This window comes from Festucalex cinctus, chromosome 3, assembly GCF_051991245.1.
Source record: "Festucalex cinctus isolate MCC-2025b chromosome 3, RoL_Fcin_1.0, whole genome shotgun sequence".
Lineage (NCBI taxonomy): Eukaryota > Metazoa > Chordata > Actinopteri > Syngnathiformes > Syngnathidae > Festucalex > Festucalex cinctus.
In genome coordinates this window covers 2,439,540-2,462,211 of record NC_135413.1, presented here as the reverse complement: position 1 = coordinate 2,462,211, position 22,672 = coordinate 2,439,540, and the positions used below count along the sequence as shown (strand labels likewise).

At 38.8% G+C, this 22,672-nt stretch overlaps 1 protein-coding gene across 2 annotated transcripts in view; it reads right to left on the bottom strand.

The window, feature by feature from the left end:
• tmem231 (transmembrane protein 231) overlaps positions 1-22,672 on the bottom strand; it is a 190,929-nt gene that overhangs the window by 5,618 nt on the left and 162,639 nt on the right. The window lies entirely within an intron of this gene.

Genomic DNA, 22,672 nt, shown 5'->3' with positions numbered 1-22,672 from the left:
AATTACAGTAGTACCTCTACTTACGAACGTCCCTTCATACGAAATTTTCAAGTGACGAAACTCAACAGAAATATCGCCTCTTGTTACGAAACAAGTTTCATGATACGAAAGGTAAAAATACAGTATGGGCTGATACGCACAGCTCCCAGAGTTTCCTGTATACAACATACTTGTATGGGGTGGGGGGGTCCACATATTTGTTTCTCAAAACCATGTCAACTTAATTTGGTTTCAAACATGTCGAAGTGCACCAAAAGCATACAACATATACAATGCAATAAACAATATTGACAATGACCAACCTGAGATGAACTTCAGTTCTCAAAACAACGTACACTTCAAGGACGCATCTGTTGAGGAAGGACGCATCTGTACTTGCTCCTGCACTCGCTTGTGAATCTAACTACTTGTTGATTTTTGCATTGGGATTTGTAACTACATTGTTGCAGAATGCCTGGCGGAAAAAGAGCCGACGAGATTGAGGAGATAAAATCTTCTCTTAAAAAACTCAGTGGAATGGTTGCCGAATTACTTGAAATGAAGAAGAGCATTGAGCCACTTCTTCAGGAAATACAGCAATTGAAGAAAGAGACACAGGAAAAAGATCGACGCATTGTTGCCTTGGAACAAAAAGTGGATGATTTGGAACAAAATCTTCGTATCAACGATGTGATAGCCACCGGTATCAAGATCAAGCCGCGCTGTGGCCCTTTGAGAGCTGCAGCTAGCACGAGCACGGAAGATTCTGACCAATATTCAGGGAACGAGACTGTGGAACAGCAAGTGACACTTCAACTCAGAGATTTGGGATTAACTGTTGATCCTGCGCACATTCAGATGTGCTTTTCGCTTCCAACTGGAGGGACACGACCACCGGCAGTTCTGATCAGGTTTGTTGACAGAAAGAAAAAGATTGCTCTTCTGAGAGACCGTCACAAGCTTCGTGGGAAACATGTCTACATCAACGAAAACCTCACCAAACGGAATGCTGACATCGCCAAAAAAGCTCGACAAATGAGAAAGAATGGACTTATCGAAAGCACGTGGACAAAAGACTGCCGAATTTTTATTCAAACTAAAGATAACTCTGGTCAACTAAAAACACGAATCGTGAAAGGAGCTGAGGAATTGGCAGCGCTTGAGAGACAACAGTAATTCACAATATCACAACAACAACAACAACAACATCACTAATTACCCAAAGCTGGAGTTGTATATGATTATTTGCTGACTTTGCCAAGGCTAACTCTTGTTTATACACCTGCATTGATAACATGTATTGCTGTTCCCGTTTGAATCTAAATATTGTCTGGCTCGAATTCCGTTTGGACATTTGTTGTAACAGTCAAGGCTACATGATAAGGCTGTATTGTGGCTCCAATGAATCTGCTGTCAATACGCAAAATGGGGGTTGGTGGTCTGGTTCCTGGAATGCAGCTGGCGTGGGCCGCTCTGCTGGGTGAGCTAGGCTGGGCCGCGCACAGGAGTCATCAGATCCACAACATGCTAGCAACCAGTGGTGCTACCTGACCAGAATCGAGTGCTGAAATTGCTTGAAAGCAATGGGCCGAATGCAAGCCGATCTACTCTTCTGGAAAGCACAACATGTGTGAAAGCTGATCCGAGGTCAGCGAAGACCCTACTGGTGAAAGAGAAGAATTGCGCTTGCCTTGGCTGCTCGCCTGGCGGGGTGGGCTTGCTGGTGGCGTCTGGGGACCGACTCACCAGTTCCAAATGACTGGGACTAGCCACAATCTACACACGGACATTCAAGATGAACTGAGCGAGCAGTGTCTGGGATAGTATGGGATGGATAACGATAAAAATTAATGTCTATTCTAAATAATGTATATGATTGATGCGTTATAGTAATGGGTCGATGGGGACGGGTCTCGATTAAGCTTCGGCTTCTACGCGTCAGCCCTTCTTTCGGACGTCAATGTTGCAAATGATGTGATGTGATTGATGTAAACTGTAATGTGTCCGAAAGGAAAAAATGAATAAACTAAACTACACAACAATCACATACATACAACCTATTTTAAACAGCTTTAATGAAGTTTTTTTTTAATTATTATTTTTATTCTTATTTTAAACTTCCTTAAGCTAAATGTTTTAAAGTTTGATGAATAATGTTTTAATATTGTCGTCGTATGTTCTTTATAGTAAATGTTGTACCCTATTATCATTTATTTTTCTTCCTCTGAATGTTAACTGTTTGTTGATGCTTATGTGTTGCCTTTCCGTAAAGCACATTGAGTTGCCTTGTGTATGAAATGTGCTATACAACTTGCCTTGCCTTTTCAACCATACTTGCACCCAAAGTCCCCAACTTTATATCTTTTTTGCAAACTTTGCAACGAGCCGAGTGCCTATCGCCGGCTACCTCATCCAACCAGCTGGAAAAGTCGGGAATTTCGAGTTAGTTCTTGTTGTACTGGCACTGACCCATTTTCTTACAAATTGACTGTCCACACTTTCCGTTCTGACTCGCTAAAAATAATTGTCCACACTTCACGTTCAGACAAGCTAACTGCAATATCTTGGCGGAAAGTCGTACTTAACGTAAATTCAGAGATTACACAAGGTTCTTAAAGTCAACAGCAACCAGGGACAAACAAATGTGAGTTGTTACATTGCACCATTTCATTGTCCCTTTGCTAAAATTACACATTTCAAAAGTAAAGCATTGGTCAGCAATATGTCACTTGTATTCTGTTTACATTTCAAGACAGCATTAATTAGAAAGCATGACTCTGCACATATTAAGTGAGTGTGTGTGTGTTTTAGACAACCCAATGCTGAGAGCTACAAATTCTTTTTGTGAACAAGTAATCCGTCAAAGGATTATAGTTGACAAAGATGTGATGAGAATGTTTTAGAGAGAGTGTTAATAAACACGGGCATCTTGATGCTTCAGACTACAGGTAACATATAAATCTTCACATTGAAACACATTTATGAAATCTATGGGGAGAGATTTGTCTAAAATCTCACTGTTTCAGAGAAAAATAGTTTGCTGACAAGCTCAATTTAAGTTAAAAATAAATAAATAAATAAAATTGATTCTCTAAAAATGAAAACCAGTTGGTTGTTAATTATTACATGCAAATGTGTTTTTTTGTCTTTTGTATTTATAATTGTTCTTTGACCAAGAAAGTATATAGGCCTATAGGTATATTTGTATTTCTATCCAAATATACGATTATTCACTAGAATTTTCAGTAGGATATCCAAATACCAAAATATTCAATAGCTGCAGCACTAATAATACTAATTTTGAGTTGTGGCACGCCCACACGAGTTATTTTACCACACACCCATGTCAAAACTAGCTTACTGCACACACACTGCACCCCAACTTCAAATTTTTGCTAACGTCATAATAATAATAATAATAATAATAATATATTATAAATTTTGTTGGATCCAAAAGCAACTTACATAATTATAGTTTCATATGATTGTGATTGTCTTATTTTCAAATGTTGAAATATTTTCTTGATTTGAACAAAATATAATTGTTTAGAATAATCTTGATTTCAATTATTACCAAAATAATTTTGATGATTATTTTTTTCCATAATAGAGCAGCCCTAGTGTGATGTGAATATGTGTATCTTGTGCTCATCTTTCCCTTCAATTTTCTATTTCAGGCAGGATATACTGAAACGAAGATTGAGGCGTGATTTCCCCCAGCTGGTTTTTCACACCCCTTTCCAGCAACAACTCTGAAATGGTTTTTGTAGAGACATTACCAACAACTGACAAACTTTTAGACAGGGTATCATCAGATACATCAACTACTGAGTCTACTGATGTAAGCCAAGAAAGTGACACTAACACATGGCTGGTACAACATCAGGTTGGAAAATGACAGGGCATACGAGGACACTTTACAGTGCAGGGCTGTAAAATCTATGTAGAATCTGCCATTTTGTTTGTTTCATTATCAAGATGTTAACTCTCCATTTTAACACTTTTCAAGCAAACTTTTCAAAAATAAAAATGTCTGTATTCAATTTTTTCACAACACAGACCTTTGTTAAATTGGTCTGCCAAAAAAAAAAGAGAGCTGTTCCAATGAAGTTCCAAAGGTTTTATTGTGAATGCACATTTGATTTTTATTTTATTTATTTTATTTTTTTTATTAATGTTTTTTGGGTGGGAGGCGGGGGGTATAAATGACATGCTGTGATGAAACAATCTTGATACTTTAATAAATATTCTATATGTTATAATAATCTGGGCTCTGAATGCATCTATTTCCATCTAGTCCATTTTGCCTTGTTCCAGGTTTGTGGTGCATGGTAGTATTTTTGGCCGATGTATGCTGCTTCTTGTGTACCTTTCATTACGTAATAGGTTGTGAATTGTTTTCATATATGAAACATAAACATAGCTAAATGTAACATCTGTGTGCTGGTTTCACTTCTAGTTGAAGCGTTTTTTGTTTTTTTGGCACAAATTTAATATATTTAATTATCTAAATTCACATAATTGCACCAAACCACCAATACGTGTTTCTGATGTTAGGTACATGTATTTATAACATCTGGGAATGATTTTCTGTTGCCAAATTTAATGTAAGACGTTTTACAACCAAAAACTGTAGCACAAGATTTTCGTTTCTTGTTATTTACCTATATATGCATTTCTGGCTTGTGACAAAATTGGGGCAGGAAAACATTGGGTGAACTTTTAACCCAAAGTTCAGAAGGGTATTATCTATCAAAAAATGCATTGAACAAGTAGTGCCCAGACAGTGGAGCGAAACTCATTTTCTCGGCACTTTTTTGGGGTTCACCCCACGGCCTAGAAGTTGGTGTGAATATTTGAATGTATTCTTTACTATTGAGATAGGGTTGTTCTGATTTTGTTATGTGAGGTTATTGTATTGTCATGTCCGCTTTTAACTTAACAGTTTTTATCAGTTGCTAAAACACCAAACCCCGTTCGATGAAGCAAATTCTCAGTTTCCGAGACTAATTTCTGGAATGAAACAATTTTTTGACCAAACCTTACACACGGTTCAGGCTTAGACCCAATTCTCAAAACTCATCCACTCTTTTTGGATAAAACTTAAACACATTTCACACTATTCCTAAATTATTTTGCCCTAAGACTAATGCATGTTTTTTTGTTAAAAGTGCCCATTTTGACTCTATCATGTTTTTTGATTGATTGATTGATTGATTGAATTATTGAACATAAAAACAAACAGCAGAGAAACAAAAGTTAAAAAAGAAAAGAAGAAAAGAAAAAACAAAAAACAAACTCATCATAGTTTACATGTTCAAAAGGGAGTAGGAAGAAGTTAACTTATTTTGTCCTACCCCTCATACATTATACATTTAAACTTATTTCATTATTGATACAATACTAGGTTAATATTTTTAAAAATAAAATGATGCGTGCATTATCCAGCAACATATATACATGAAATTCCTAAATATATACCATAATACATTTATAAATCATATACTCATACTCATTATATACAATTTTCATGCTCTTATTTGACAAAAGTAATTTTTTTTAACTTTGCATTTAAACATTTTTTTTTTAACTCAACAAGTGAGTCACATCTTTTCAAGTCAATTCCCAGATTATTCCACAAATTAACACCTTTTACAGAAACACACCTTTGCTTAATATTTGTTCTTGTTTTGGGTTTTTTGTACACACTTGCACCCCTTATATCATAAGGACTGTGTCTAATTTCAAACAATGTCTGAGTAATATAGCAGAGTAGATTGTTATATACTTTGTACATTATTTGTGCTATTTTAAACTCAACCAAGTCATAAAATGTCATTGTATTTAATTTGATAAATAATGGATGTGTTGATTCTGTATATTTTGAACGATTAATAATCCTTATGGCTCTTTTTTGCAAATTGAAAACAGAGTTAGTGTTTGTTTTATATGCAGTCCCCCAGATTTCCACACAATAGGTCAAATATGGTAATAATAATTAACTATATAATATATATAATGAGTTCATGTTCATCCTTAGTTTTAGAGTATCCCGATGATTTTTGACATTTTCCTTTTAACATTTTCTACATGTGGCTTCCAACATAATTTATCATCAATAACTACTCCAAGGAATTTATTTTCATACACCCTTTCTATTTCATTTGAATTCACCATAATTTTAACTTGGTTAGTAATTTGTCTAGTGCCAAAAACTATGTTTGTTGATGCATGTAAAATAAACCTCTGTTGACTACCTACCCTGGATGCTCTGTGTTAGATTATTTTATGTCGTGTCTAACAAATGCTCTCATGGTGAATATATTTTGACTTACTGTGTGTATGATCTGAATATATTGTTCGGATTTGAATACCGGATAATAGGTTTTGAAGTGAAAAGTCACGGCTTTTGTGAAAATTGTTAGAATTTTTGTGTTTGTGTTTAAGGTTTTGAGAAAATGGGTACAGGTTTCAAGAAATGCGTATTAGCAATTGAGAAAGACTGTAATAAGATGGTTAAATTATTATTTTTATTTTCGTGTTTACGAATACCCTTACCATTCCATGTTACTATTTTGTAACTTTTGCATTGCTCGACCTGCTCCTCTCCCTCCTCTAATTCCTCTTCCTCTGGCTCTGCCTCTATCCATTGCGCTTGTTTGGACTCTCCAGCAAACTGTACACTCTGAACTTGAGTTTATAGGTGTGGTCACATCATTAGCAACAAGTGTATTCAATTTTTGAGTTGTTGTGTGAACGCCAGTTAAGTCCGTTGTGTTCAAATATTGTTGACTTGTGGTAAACATTTTGTATCGCATGAGAGCAATTTGTGAATTGTGTCTTCATGTAAAATGTTTTTATGGCATTGGAAAATGAGGGGTTACATTTATTCAATGTGTTTAGACAACTGGTCATTCGGTTCAGAGGACTGGCATTTGGGTTTTAGTATTTGAGAAAATATCCCAAGGAGAGCACGCTGGCAGACGTCTAACCAACCCCCTCGCTCATATCCACCAGCCCCCCAACAATTATGGTCATTGAAACACACACACTCAAACTGTGACAGAGTCCTAGTGTCTCCAACAAGCCTCAGAAAATTCTCACGAGTGTAGGGACATCTCCCCTTTCTGCTACGCATACCTCGCTGCTACGCATATATGCTCTATGCAGAGCATGTATGTGATGGACTCAAAGCCACACACCGTTACGCCTATAGGTAAGCTTAATTAGTTTTCACTTGTCACCACTTTTCAAATCCTTGAGAAAATGTTAGCTAGGATGTTTCAACTATCGGTTGCTGCATAAAACTATCATAAATGGATACCTGTGTAGATGTTTTTTTAAAGAAGCAGTTTTGGAAATGTCTTCTTGAAAACCAACATTACAGTTACCGTTTAATCTTACACTGTTCAGCTCTCATGCAAACGCACACACGCATACACAGGCCCCTCATGCTCAGACATACATTTGACCTCCCCCCGTGAATCTTTGACTGCATCTGCTTCCCCCTACTCACAGGAATATTGAACAATCGCCTTTCTCAGACCAAAAATGGCGCTCATTTTAACCAAGATAGGAGGAACCCCCCGATATTTTCTCTTCCTCCTCCTTCAGCCTAATTAAATTTTATGACCAGCAGCCGCTGTCCTCGCAGGGGTAAGGAGACTATCGCTGATGATGGCTTTTCACCAATTTCTACATAAAATTATCATTATAAATAGAATCAGATCTAAGTAGATGCATATTTTTGTAATATGTTTTAGGAAGTGTTGTCTTTTCAAACTAACAACATTATAGCCACCGTCTAACCTCACACTTCTTCAGCCGCCCGTCTGTCCTCACACTTCTTTGACCCCCATGCAGCCATACATGCGCGTACGCACACACAAGCACAGACATACATTTGACCCCCCCCATGAATCTTTGACTGCATCTGCTTCCCCCCTACTCACAGGAATATTGAACAAAAATGTCAGATAGTAACTATATCAGTAAGGGGAAATTATATAGTTTTATCCGTTTATTTTCAGATTCAACCCCAGCAGTCACGAACGACTCTTACAACATATTTACATATAATGTATAACTTCATGTTAGAGTTTTTTAATTTCATAATACCAACCACCGTATCACAGTTTAACCTTACCTTATACTTCTTGTTTTACAACCTCTAAAATACAATCTTTGAGCCGTGTTTGCGCATGCTTTAACCCCCCTTCACCATAATAGAAATGGCTAGTACTTTTCCCCCGGCGGTTTTACCCATACTAAACCACTCCCTCCGATCACGTCATTCAATCTCATTATTATTCACTCAATCTAGGGGGCGTGCATTGGATCCGGAAGTTAACCAAACAATTAGCATTTGAACCCGGGTCAGCCATGATATCTGCAAAAACAGGTAGGAACACCACCTACACATCATCCATCTTCATTAAGGGGTCATTAATCTTCATTAAATGACATCAGGAAGTCATTAAGGGTCATTCATCTTCATTATATAACACCTGGAAGTCATTAAAGGTCATTCATCTTCATTAAACGACATCAGGAAGTCATTAAAGGTCATTAACCCTCATTAAATGACATCTGGAAGTCATTAAAGGTCATTAACCCTCATTATATGACATCAGGAAGTCATTAAAGGGTCATTAATCTTCATTAAATGACATCAGGAAGTCATTAAGGGTCATTAATCTTCATTAAATGACATCAGGAAGTCATTAAGGGTCATTAACCCTCTATATGACATCTGGAAGTCATTAAAGGGTCATTAAGCTTCATTAGGGAGGGGTCATGACCCATACATGACCCCCCCTAATCTAATTAAGAATGTCATCCATCAAATTTTGACAGAAGCGGCCTTGTAATACTCTCTCTCACACCTCTGGACGTGGCCACTTCATTAACATTCGCACACACTGGAGATAGGGGATTTGCTTTGCTTCACTTACTTACATTAAGGCAAAAGTCCTCAGCATCGCAATTAACTGGCCACCACTGTGCTAATGATGCTTTGGCTAATATCAATAGTGATGTCTTCTGTTGTTTTGGTACACAGTTCAATAAATGTAACAAAAACAAAAAAGTGAATACATACCAACCCAGGTCTGCCAAGTTTGTCGTTCAGCACCCTGCCCGTTTGTTTGTTTTTGTCCCCATAGTATTAGCTTAACATGTTGAGCTTGGGATGTCCGCAGACAGCAACAACGATAATTCCTCCCTCTCCTGTTGTCGTATCTCGCGGAAAACAAGCTATGGAGCGTCACATCTCACCAACCATCTCATTTGCACCGCCCCACGTACCTTCGCTCCCGCTCGCCTGAACTACATTGAACTACAATGCAAACGCACCCCCACAAATGACTCCTCCACTCTGAGCATGCAAATAATAGAAAACGCAACACGCACACTTTTTGGGCTTTTTCTTTCTTTCTACAGAGCAGACACTTCTCGGAATGTAAGGAGCGGATGTAAGAATTTTAGACATGGGTAAATTAAATTTTAGACCTTGGATGAAAATATGGCCGTTTTTTAAGACATTTAAGGCCTAAAATTTAACTTTCTGAATTTTAGACTTTTTAAGACTTTTTGTTAGACCCCGCGGGAACCCTGACTAATTAACCCAAAACTGGAGTTGTATATGATTACCGTAATTGCCGGACTATAAGCCACGACTTTTCACGCGCTTTCAAGCCTGCGGCTTATACAATGATGTGGCTAATATATGAATTTTTCATCCTGAACCGTAACAAGCATTTGTAGTCATAAAATTAAATTAACACTAGAAGCGAGAGAATATTCGATCTTTTTCTCTTTCTGTGTGGGAGGATTTCCCATCGACAAATTGATTTATTTTCACATTGATATTCTTGGGGATCTATTTTGTACTGTGAATAGGCGCTTTCACACCAAAAAGCCCAGGAACTTTGAGTTCATGGTAGAGTCAGTTCCGGGTCCGAAGAACTTGTGAGCGGCCCACGAGTTTGCGTTCACACGGCATGAAAGCAGGCAGGGTAGTTTATTCAAATGAGACTGATGACGTATGTCAGGGGAGGAAAAAAAACAGCACTACCCCGCCTGTCCAGCAAGTGGCGGTACCGGTAAAACTGAATGACAAACAACCAGTGTGACGTTGAAAAACGCGACCTTTGACCCTCCATCGCCATTTGTTACGATACAAGGCATATCATCTTTTCGTTTTCCTTGTCATGTTGTACAGAGTTGTGTTTGCAGCAATTAGAACTTCACGGGAAAGGTTGATGAGAACCATTGGGACCCGCCGTATTACCACATCAAGATGAGAAATAGGCAGGACTTGCTCACTTGGAAAGACAGTCAAACCTGCAAGCACGAAGACGTGCACTGGTAAGGTTTAAACACAATTATACGAAATTTATTTCACATCGGAATTAAGCTGTAACATGTAACGGAGCTCCCCTTGCAAGGTTGAGAACACGAAAAAAAAAAATGAAGTTACAGAGTGTATTAGTGCCTTAAACACATCGTATGACTGGCGCGTTCAGTTGCACGTCTACTTGCGCGTGTCCCCGCGCGTCGGTCGTTTGTGGATGTTTTGTCGTACTTTCTGCCATGAAAAGGGCAATCGCTGGAAACTGGTGTTTCCTGCCTAGTTCTCGTGCAATTCACGGCAAAATAGGGCTTGATGGCGAGTTGCTGTTCACGCTACATGTACGCTGCGTATTTCATAATACCGTTGGACCTGGACGTATTGTTAGTCTGTCCGCATGTTTTTTTTTTTTTTTTCTGTTAAACACACGATTGACCGATCCAAAGTGTTGAAATGGCTTGCTTTCTTTGACGATGCACGAATGTTAGAACAAAGGTGCCGGGATTTTGGGAAAAGTGCTGATTTTGGAAGTGTCAGATTGCCACCTCAAGCCAGTGGTTTATCATAGGGCCATAAATTGGTGCATATTCCGCTATTTTAAGGTATTCTGTCATGTAAATCACAAGGCTGTTGCACAAAAGTAATTAATGTAGATATTAACATTTATTAATTTGTTGTGTTTCTGTTTCAGATTTGCCACTTCTACCAATCTGGGTGTGTTCCGCGCAGGGAGTGGAAGAACATCAGAACCTCTGAATGGTGGGACGCTGTAATTATGTTTGCATTACTGTTTGTCAAAAATAAAAACATTAAAAAGAATTCATTGAGCATAAGTTTTTATTCGTGTGGAAAAAAACCCAGAACCACAAAAGTGATATGAAAACAAAAGCATTTATTACTTATGCATTTGGCTTATTTGTGTCCACAAGTCTGTTTTGGACTGCCAGGAAGCCCATTTGGAACTCTGTCGTGCCTTTGTTCAACCAGCTCATGTGCCACGTGTTGATCTTCCTTGCGCTCCTCGCTTCTGAGGTCAACTTCCTCCTTGTGCTGCTCGCGTCTGAGTTCAAGGTCCTCCTTGTGCAACTGCATTTCTTCTAAGAACATTGCACTCGTGGACTCCCCCTTTTTTTCATCAAATTGGTGCAGGTATTCCAAAAATAGGTGGTCTCGGTCCCGTGTCCGCTAACCTATAGGGATGTAAATGTACAATGAGTGACAGTAAATACTTTTGATGAGCTTCCAGTTACATGACTTTGAACTTATTGGAACTTGACAAAGGGGCAGGAAACTCTGTTCGAGTGGCGCAGTTTCTGCTTGTGGACGGACCATCCTCGCTTGTACCTTCCTAACGCATCGACTTAAACGGTTTCAACAGATTCGTGCAATGAGTAAGAGTACAGTACAATGATTTAGGTAGGGGTAAAACACGGCACTCACGTTAATGTATTTTCATTTTTCATAGTTACAGAACAGAATATGCCACACTACATTGCCAAATATGGCGGCATGCACTTGAAGCTTTTTTAGGCAATACACACTAGTAAAATTGCAGGAATGTAACTTTTTTTTTTTCCCCTTTCTCAATGCACCATTATGAGTGAAATGAAAATTGTATATGTGAGTATGAGGATTTATTATTGTGTATGCCTATGAATTTCATGTACATACGTTAATGACAAATGCACGCATGTGTTAAGGTGCAATTGTTTACACAAGCAGGATTACACATTTTCTTTTAGTACATTCCAGTAAAAGAAAATGTGTAGTAAATTAATACATTCCAGTAATGTACTTTTTTTTTTTTTTTTTTATGAAATGAGTCAGTAGATATAAAGAATGGGTAGGGCTAGACAAGTTTTTAACTTCTTTCTACTCCTTTGAACATGTAAACTATTATGAATGATTGCAATAAGTTTCTTCTTTCTTTTAAAATGTTAACTGCTACTCATTTGTTTATAATGTCCAATAAACAAACAAACACACTGCCTTATTCAACGAAGCAAAATTAATTGTGAGTGGGGTGTTGCTTTAAAAGTTTTAAATTAAGCTTTTGAAGTTATATAAAATGAAATGAAACATACCAGGACTGTTCAGGGAGGCATCATAACGTAAAGGAGAGCACAGAGAAGGTCCGGCTGTAAGTCACAGTACATAACATTATTTTTCAGTTTCCCTAGAACTGTTTATGAGTTGTTGTTGTTGTTTTTTTTGTTTTTTTTTATGAGTTGTTAGGTGATGAGGCTAACAAGTTAAAACGTTTTAGTTACGTTGAATGCAGAGCTTTGTATTAAGGAAAAAAAACAAAAAAACGAAGTGGTTGTTTTGCTTTTAACAGTGAATAGTATGCCTAGCTTCCACACGTCCTTTTCACGAAGCTTTTCAATTTAGTCACTGAAAGCAGGGCTATTTCGGCGTTAGCTGCCTACAATACTTTTCGTTTACTAGGTTAATTGATTTAGGAATGATTTCACATTACATGGGCTCGGAGTTGCCCTGGATGCGTGACTTTGCCAAGCTTAAGCTAACATGCTACGCTAACAGTTTAATGCTAGCGCGGTGTAAAAGCCACGTTGCGACCAAGCATCGACCTAAATAAATTTATATACAAAGATGTGCATGAGGCAATTCTGTCTTACCTTCGTGTGTTAGCAAGGCTGTTGGCAATGAATCCTCGCACACTGCCGTGTCCTTGCACATTGCTTCCAGCATGGTGATTGCAGAGTCCTCCTTTGTACTATTGGTGGTACAACCCATCCGGTGGCCGAGAATGTCGTCCAGTCTTTCATACATTTATTAATTTTGCGGTCATTTCCACTGTGGTTGTTGTGGTCCTTGAGTTTCCTTTAGTCCTGTTGGAGTTTCTTTAGTTTTTCCCTCACCTGCTTTTGTGTGTGTAATGTTAACTCTGCTAGCTTCGCGGTTATTATCGTTTCTTGTTGGACTTTCGAAGTGCCGTTGGGTCTCCTCGTCCCATGTTTGCTCAGGAGAGCCTGTACTTCCTCGTCCGTCCACCTCTCGGTTTTTTAATCCTTCCATTGCCGAAATGTTTGAAGAAAAAGTCGTAGCGCCCGATAGAGTATAGTAAAGAAGAAATGGCGGCTTTACCGCGGGAAAAAAAAAATCATCTAACCAAAACGACACACCTCCTCACCCAGTCAACCAATCATAACACACTAGACAACACGCCCCCACCTTGTGTAGTTCAGGGTACACCCAAATACCCTCCTCAGGCCTAGGAACTTAGGTAGTACCGTTTCGACCCCCCCAGACCCAGAACTGGTTTTGTGTGTGAACGCAAACTTTGGACAAACTCCCCCGGAACATAGGGAAGTTCCTTCATAAGTTCCTGCGGTGTGAAAGCGCCTATTGAGGCCATTGGTGGGAGGATACATGAAAAGAAGGGGGAACTTCTGCCATTAAGTTAAAGCGTGCATGTTCAGTGAGCATATGTCTTTTTTTTTTTCTATTTTGCTTGTTTTAGAGCTTAATGAGACACTTAAAGTTAATTGTTTGATTGACACTAATATGCGAAGATGACGCGATCAGCGAGCGTGGGGAGGGAGAGAGAGAGAGAGAGAAGGGGCCGCCGCGCCCGTGAGATTCAACGACGAAGAAACTTTCTTCAGCTGCTGGACATCGGTGTCAACAAGGCGTTCAAATTGGTCTGGATGACACATGGTGAACACAGCTTTACCAAGACTGGGAGGCAGTGCCGTGAGAGTTACGCCACAATGCTTGGCCGAACGCAAAAGCCGGCATGATTTCCGAGGAGCGCATGTCAACGAGACTGACTGACAGACTGCCCAGTTTGTTTTGGATACAGAAGACGAGGACTTTGAGGGATTTGTGATCGATCAAAAGCAACGTGAGTACATTGTTATTGCTCTCTGCCTTTTTAAAAACTAGCGCTAGCATGTGCTAGCGTATGTTTGAGCATACTGCTAATGGCATGCTACCATGTGTAGCGTCGCTGGGAGCTTGGAGGCGCTCCCAGCATGCTTTGTGGCACTGGCGATTGAAAGGGCGTTTAAAATGCAAGTTCTGTGATAATTATTAGGTGAGCTCTATCTAGAGCAGGAGTGCTCACACTTTTTAGGCATGCGAGCTACAAAATGACCAAGTCAAAATGATCTACCCACCACAAAAATGCAAAACATGTAATTATTGTCAAATGTATTGAGGATTCTTTGTATGTACAATGTATGTTGATTTACCTTGCATAACCGAGTGAGCCAATATTGCAAAACACATAATTAACTATTAACTGTTTGACTGCCACAAGTGATAAAAAAAAACAAAAAACAAAACAGTGCCAACCGATTTCAAGCATTTTAACTCATCTTTCAAGGCAAACAGAATATTGTCTGCTTTTACGACATATACAATGTAGGTACCACATGAATGATCGCATTCCATTCTTTCATTAGAAAAAAAGTGATTTTCTACCTTATTCCATTCCATAGTGATCACCATTTTAAAATAGGTAATTTGAGTACATTGAGTGAAAATTGAAAAGATAAAGAGAAAACAAGCTTTTTGTGAAAAGATACACTTTAAAGATGTGATTTCGAAATTTTTTTTGTTTTGTTTAGTGACACTGTGATTTAGGTTTAATGTGACAAAGTCTTTGATCATTCATATCATCCTTGAAAATGTTTGATTTCATCAGATTCTGTCATGTCTCGTAATTTGATATACCGGCAGCCCATTGAAAAGAGATACAATGCTGCCATCTGCTGGCTATAGTTAGTGGGAGTCTTTGATTTCACAACTCGTTGACCAGGCAGCGCTCCATTAGACGTTGCACATTGTTAAAAAAACAAAAACAAAAGAAAAAAAAAACACAACTCGAGCTGCGATAAATGGCCCTCGCAGCCCGGGCCACGTTGGGGTACTTGCACGTTGGGATACTGGCACATTGGAAGCAGAATTTCTTTGAAAATGGCATGATAAACCATTACATCTGTATTTTTTTTTTTTTTTGCCAGGTGTGATGAGTGTGTCAAGTTCAATGGGTTTTGGTGATTGTTAAGATCTGCAAAAATCAGCATATTTTTTTTATTTTTAGGCAATGAGTTGCCCTGATTGGTATTTTTTGCAAAAGTACATATACACATCATCGCTCACACTCATTGCACAATGTTGCTTTTATTGTCCATAGAGGCGATCAAAAAAAATGAAACTAAATAAAAAAGTACATATGTTTGGATCGGTCTGATGTCAGTGAACATTTTGAGTAGTGGAAAGTAAAAGAATATTTATAAATAACTTAGTTATTACACTTACAATGAGTTTACATTTTTTGTAAAAATACCTTAAGTGGGGTATTTTTTTTTTTTTATGCCTCAAGGGCTAGGTGGAGCTGCATATATAACTGAATGTTGTCATAGAGATACCTTCAGGCCTTAAATACTAACATACATGTCAAGTTTGGGATTTTTTTGGAGCATGTACTGGCGAGTTATTAAGCATATCCTTTTTCATTTGGAAACATAGTTACAATTTTTGTAAAAATACCGTAAGTGGGGTATTTTTTTTTCACGCCTCAAGGGCTAGGTGGCGCTGCATATATAACTGAATTTTGTCATAGAGATACCTTCAGGCCTTGACTCTAAACATACATGTCAAATTTGGGATTTTTTTTAGCATGTACCGGGGAGTTATTAAGCCTATCCTTTTTCATTGCGAAACACAAAATTTGATGCCCCGCCCTCATCATATAGTATTCCGAAAAGTCAAGATTTTTCCCCCTGTCGTTGGCTCAGGTCTTGACATGGTCCAGGTCAAGTCTGAAGTCAGTCGGATGAAACGTGTAGGAGAAGTGGGCAAAAGTATGCCCCCTGTAAATGTGCTAAAATCGTAAAAAATGGGACATTCAAAAATTCGTAGCTCACTTCCTGTTCATTTTAGCATATGGGTACAAGAGACTTTTTTGTAGGTCTTGGGCTCCCTCATACACCTAAAAATTTTCATAGATCTTGCTTAAACGTACAACAGGGGCTGCTTCGTTAAAAATTTCTAGGGGGCGCTATTGAGTAATTTTTGTAGAAATAGCACAATACATGATAAAATATTACTCATTTTACCAGGCCAGATGCGTGTGCCGTTTCATGAGTTTCTGTGCATGTTTAGACCCTCAAAATCGGCGTTGTTTTCTTGGCGAACAGTGCTTCACCCACAGCCCACGGCCCACAGCGTTTCGCGAAAACTCACTAACTTCGTGTTGTGACATCATGAAGGCCGAAACCCTCTTCTGAGCAAATATGAGGTAGGTCCAGTTAACGTGTTTGGATAGAAACGTTGAAGAAAATTCGTAAGAAAAAAAAATTGCCACTAGTTGGCGCTATAAGTAAGATGAAATATAAGTTCGTAGATGTCTTAAGGGCTGGACTCTCATCAAATGTGTGAAATTTTGAGAAGATTGGACCATCTGGGTCAAGTTAAAGCAACTTTTATTGTCACGAAAAATCTTCAGACTTTGCGGCACCGTAACGGCCACGCCCTTTGGCGAAAAGTTACATTATTCGGTGTGGGGCATGATCAACATGTTAAGACTTTTCTGACCAATTTTTAATTGGATCCCTTCAACGAGCTTGGCACAGTAGCTAAAAACTTAAAGTATGACATTTATTGTCACCACTAGGTGGCGCTATATATATAACAGAATTTTATCATATAAATGTTTTCAGGCCGTGACTATTACGTTGCATGAGAAGTTTGAGATTTTTTGGAGCTTGTACATGGGAGTTATTAAGCATTTTGTCTTTCTGGACAAATGAAATTTTAAAGGCAATATTTGATGCCCCGCCGCCGTAATATAGTATTCCGCAAAGTCAAGATATTTTGCCCAGTTGTTGTCTCAGGTCTTGAGATGATACATGCCAAGTTTGAAGTCAATCGGATTAAAACTGTTTGCAAAGGGGGGGAAAGTATGACCACAGTGAATGTGCAAAAATGGGCCAAAATTGGACATTCAAAAATTCATAACTCACTTCCTGTACATATTTGCTACATGGTCCCAATTGACTTTTTGTGCAGCCCGGGGTGCTACAAGTGCCTGACAAATTTCGTAGCTCTCGGTTAGACGTGCCGGGATTGGTTTTTATTTTTTTATGCTAGGGGGCGCTATAGAGTCTCGTTGTTATGACAACATCAGAATATCAAATTTTTCGCCGGGCCCGAAGAGTGTCCAAATTTCGGTGAGTTTTCGTAAATGTTTAGGTCCTCAAAAATGCGACCGTTTGCGGAGAATAAAGAATAATAATAACTAGAGCTGCGAGCAGCTATAAAGGGCCCTCGCAGCCCGGGCCACGTTGGGGTACTTGCAAGTTGGGGAACTTGCACATTGGGGTACTGGCACATTGGAGCAGAATTTCTTTGAAAATGGCATGATAAACATGTGGATTTTTTTTATTTTTTTTTTGCCAGGTGTGATGAGTGTGTCAAGCTCAATGGGTTTTGGTGATTGTTAAGATTGCAAAAATCAGCGTCTTATTTTTTATTTTTAGGCAATGAGTTGCCCTGATTGGTATTTTTCGTAAAAGTATATATACACACATCATCGCTCGTACTCATTGCACAATGTTGCTTTTATTGTCCATAGAGGCGATCAAAAAATAAATAAAACTAAATAAAAAATACGTATGTTTGGATCGGTCTGATACCAGTGAACATATTGAGTGGTGGAAAGTAAAAGAATATTCATAAATGACTTAGTTATCACACTTACAATGAGTTTACAATTTTTGCAAAAATACCGTAAGTGAGGCATTTTTTTTTTTATGACTCACGGACTAGGTGGCACTGTATTTACAACTGAATTTTATCATAGAGATACCTTCAGGCCTTGACTATGAATATACATTTCAAGTATGGGATTTTTTGGAGCATGTACCTGGGAGTTATTAAGCATAGCCTTCATTCACGATATTGCTTTTAATGTCCATAGAGGCTATCAAAAATACATAAAACTAAATAACAAAAATATGTATGTTTGGTTAGGTCTGATGCCAGTGAATATTTTGAGTGGTGGAAAGTAATAGAATATTCCTAAATGACTTAGTTATCACACTTAGAATGAGTTTACATTTTTTGTACAAAATACCGTAAGTGGGGTATTTTTTTTTCATGCCTCAAGGGCTAGGTGGCGCTTCATATATAACTGAATGTTGTCATAGAGATACCTTCAGGCCTTGACGATAAACATACATGTCAAGTTTGGGATTTTTTGGAGCATGTACCGTGGAGTTATTAAGCCTATCCTTTTTCATTGCGAAACACAAACTTTGATGCCCCGCCCTCATCATATAGTATTCCGAAAAGTCAAGATTTTTCCGCCTATCGTTGGCTCCGGTCTTGACATGGTCCAGGTCAAGTCTGAAGTCAGTCGGATGAAACGTGTAGGAGAAGTGGGCAAAAGTATGCCCCCTGTAAATGTGCTAAAATCATAAAAAAATGGGACATTCAAAAATTTGTAGCTCACTTCCTGTTCATTTTAACATATAGGTCCAAGAGACTTTTTTGTAGGTCTTGGGCTCCCTCATACACCTAAAAATTTTCGTAGATGTTGCTTAAACGTACAACCGGGGCTGCTTCGTTAAAAATTTCTAGGGGGCGCTATTGAGTCATTTTTGTAAGAATAGCACAATCAACAATAAAATATTGTTCACTTTACCAGGCCAGATGTGTGTGCCAAGTTTCATGAGTTTCTGCGCATGTTTAGACCCTCAAAACTGGCGTTGTTTTCTTGGCGAACAGCGCTTAGCCACGCCCACAGCGATTCACGAAAACTCACAAACTTCGTGTTGTGACATCATGAAGGGCGAAACCCTCATCTGAGCAAATATGAGGTAGGTCCAGTTAACGTGTTTGGAGAAAAACGTAGAAGAAAATTCGTAAGAAAAAAAAATTGCCACTAGGTGGCGCTATCAGTAAGATGAAATATAAGTTCGTAGATGTCTTTCGGGCTGGACTCTCATCAAATGTGTGAAATTTTGAGAAGATAGGATCATCTCGGTCAAGTTCATGCAGCTTTTATTGTCACGAAAAATCTTCAGACTTTGCGTCACCGTAGCGGCCACGCCCTTTGGCGAAAAGTTACAATATTCGGTGTGGGGCATCATCAACATCTTAAGGCTTTTCTGACCAATTTTCAACTGGATCCCTTCAACGAGCTCAGCACAGTAGCTAAAAACGTAAAGTATGACATTTATTGTAACCACTAGGTGGCGCTATATGTAGAACTGAATTTTGACATATAGATGTTTTCAGGCCGTGACTATTACGTTGCCTGAGAAGTTTGAGATTTTTTGGAGCTTGAACATGGGATTATTAAGCATTTGCTCTTTCTGGACAAATGAAATTTTAAAGGCAATATTTGATGCCCCACCCCCGTCATATAGTATTTCGAAAAGGAAAGATGTTTTGCCCAGTTGTTCTCTCAGGTCTTGAGATGATAAATGCATAGTTTGAAGTCAATTGGATGAAAAATGTTTGCAAAGGGGGAAAAAGCATGACCACAGTGAATGTGCCAAAATAGGCCAAAATTGGACCTAAAAAAATTCATAGCTCATTTCCTGTACATTTTAGCTACATGGTCCCAATAGACTTTTTTGTGCGTCTCGGGGTGCTACACGTGCCTGCCAATTTTTGTTGCTCTAGCTCAAACGTGCCGGGCTTGGTTTTTATTTTTCTACGCTAGGGGGCGCTATAGAGTCGCGTTGGTATGACGACTTCATAATATCAAATTTTTCGCCGGGCCTGAAGAGTGTGCAAAGTTTGGTGAGTTTTCGTGAATGTTTAGGTACCCAAAATCGGGATCGTTTGCGGAGAATAAAGAATAATAATAACTAGAGCTGCGAGCAGCTATAAAGGGCCCTCGCAGCCCGGGCCACGTTGGGGTACTTGCACGTTGGGGTACTTGCACGTTGGGGTACTGGCACGTTGGGGTACTGGCAAGTTTAGGTACGGCACATTGGAAGCAGAATTTCTTTGAAAATGGCATGATAAACCTTGACATGTGGATTTTTTTTTTTTTTTTGTAAAAATACCGTTAAGTTGGTGTATTTTTTTTTATGCCTCTAGGGCTAGGTGGCGCTGTATATATAATGGAATGTTGTCATAGGGATACCTTCAAGCCTTGACTCTAAACATACATGTCAAGTGTGGGATTTTTTTGGAGCATGTACCGTGGAGTTATTAAGCATATCCTTCATTCACGATATTGCTTTTAATGTCCATAGAGGCTATCAAAAATAAATAAAAAAGTACATGTTTGGATAAGTCTAATGCCAGTGAACATTTTGAGTGGTGGAAAGTAAAAGAATATTCATAAATGACTTAGTTATCACACTTAGAATGAGTTTACATTTTTTGTACAAAATACCGTATGTGGGGTATTTTTTTGTTTTGCCTCAAGGGCGAGGTGGCGCTGCATATATAACTGAATGTTGTCATAGAGATACCTTCAGGCCTTGACGATAAACATACATGTCAAGTTTGGGATTTTTTGGAGCATGTATCGGGGAGTTATTAAGCATATCCTTTTTCAGTGCGAAACACAAATTTTGATGCCCCGCGCTCATCATATAGTATTTCCAAAAGTCAAGATTTTTCCGTCTGTTGTTGGCTCAGGTCTTGGCATGGTCCAGGTCAAGTCATAAGTCAGTCGGATAAAACATGTAGGAGAAGTGGGCAAAAGTATGCCCCCTGAAAATGTGCAAAAATCGTCAAAAATGGGACATTCAAAAATTCGTACCTCACTTCCTGTTCATTTTAGCATATGGGTCCAAGAGACTTTTTTGTAGGTCTTTGGCTCCCTCATACACGTAAACATTTTCGTAGATCTTGCTTAAACGTAGAATCGGGGCTGCTTCGTTAAAAATTTCTAGGGGGCGCTATTGAGTCATTTTTGTAAAAATAGTACAATCAACAATAAAATATTGTTCATTTTACCAGGCCAGATGTGTGTGCCAAGTTTCATGAGTTTCTGCGCATGTTTAGACCCTCAAAACTGGCGTTGTTTTCTTGGCGAACAGTGCTTAGCCACGCCCACAGCGATTCGCGAAAACTCACAAACTTCGTGTTGTGACATCATGAAGGCCGAAACCCTCATCTGAGCAAATATGAGGTTGGTCCAGTTAACGTGTTTGGAGAAAAATGTACAAGAAAATTCGTAAGAAAAAAAATTGCCACTAGGTGGCGCTATCAGTAAGATGAAATATAAGTTCGTAGATGTCTTAAGGGCTGGACTCTCATCAAATGTGTGAAATTTTGAGAAGATAGGATCATCTCGGTCAAGTTCATGCAGCTTTTATTGTCACGAAAAATTTTCGGACTTTGCGTCACCGTAGCGGCCACGCCCTTTGGCGAAAAGTTACAATATTCGGTGTGGGGCATGATCAACATCTTAAGGCTTTTCTGACCAATTTTCAACTGGATCCCTTCAACGAGCTCGGCACAGTAGCTAAAAACGTAAAGTATGACATTTATTGTTACCACTAGGTGGCGCTATATGTATAACTGAATTTTATCATATAGATGCTTTCAGGCCGTGACTATTACGTTGCCTGAGAAGTTTGAGATTTTTTGGAGCTTGAACATGGGAGTTATCACACTTAGAATGAGTTGACATTTTTTGTACAAAATACCGTATGTGGGGTATTTTTTTTTCACGCCTGAAGGGCTAGGTGGCGCTGCATATATAACTGAATTTTGTCATAGAGATACCTTCAGGCTTTGACTATAAACATACATGTCAAGTTTGGGATTTTTTGGAGCATGTACCGGGGAGTTATTAAGCATATCCTTTTTCAGTGCGAAACACAAAATTTGATGCCCCGCCCTCATCATATAGTATTTCCAAAAGTCAAGATTTTTCTGCCTGTAGTTGGCTCAGGTCTTGACATGGTCCAGGTCAAGTCTAAAGTCAGTCGGATGAAATGTGTAGGAGAAGTGGGCAAAAGTATGCCCCCTGAAAATGTGCAAAAATCGTCAAAAATGGGACATTCAAAAATTCATAGCTCACTTCCTGTTCATTTTAGCACATGGGTCCAAGAGACTTTTTTGTAGGTCTTGGACTCCCTCATACACCTAAAAATTTTTGTAGATCTTGCTTAAACGTACAATCGGGGCTGCTTCGTTAAAAATTTCTAGGGGGCGCTATTGAGTCATTTTTGTAAAAATAGGACAATACATGATAAAATATTGCTCATTTTGCCAGGCCAGATGTGTGTGCCAAGTTTCATGAGTTTCTGCGCATGTTTAGACCATCAAAACTAGCGTTGTTTTCTTGGCGAACAGTGCTTAGCCACGCCCACAGCGATTCGCGAAAACTCACAA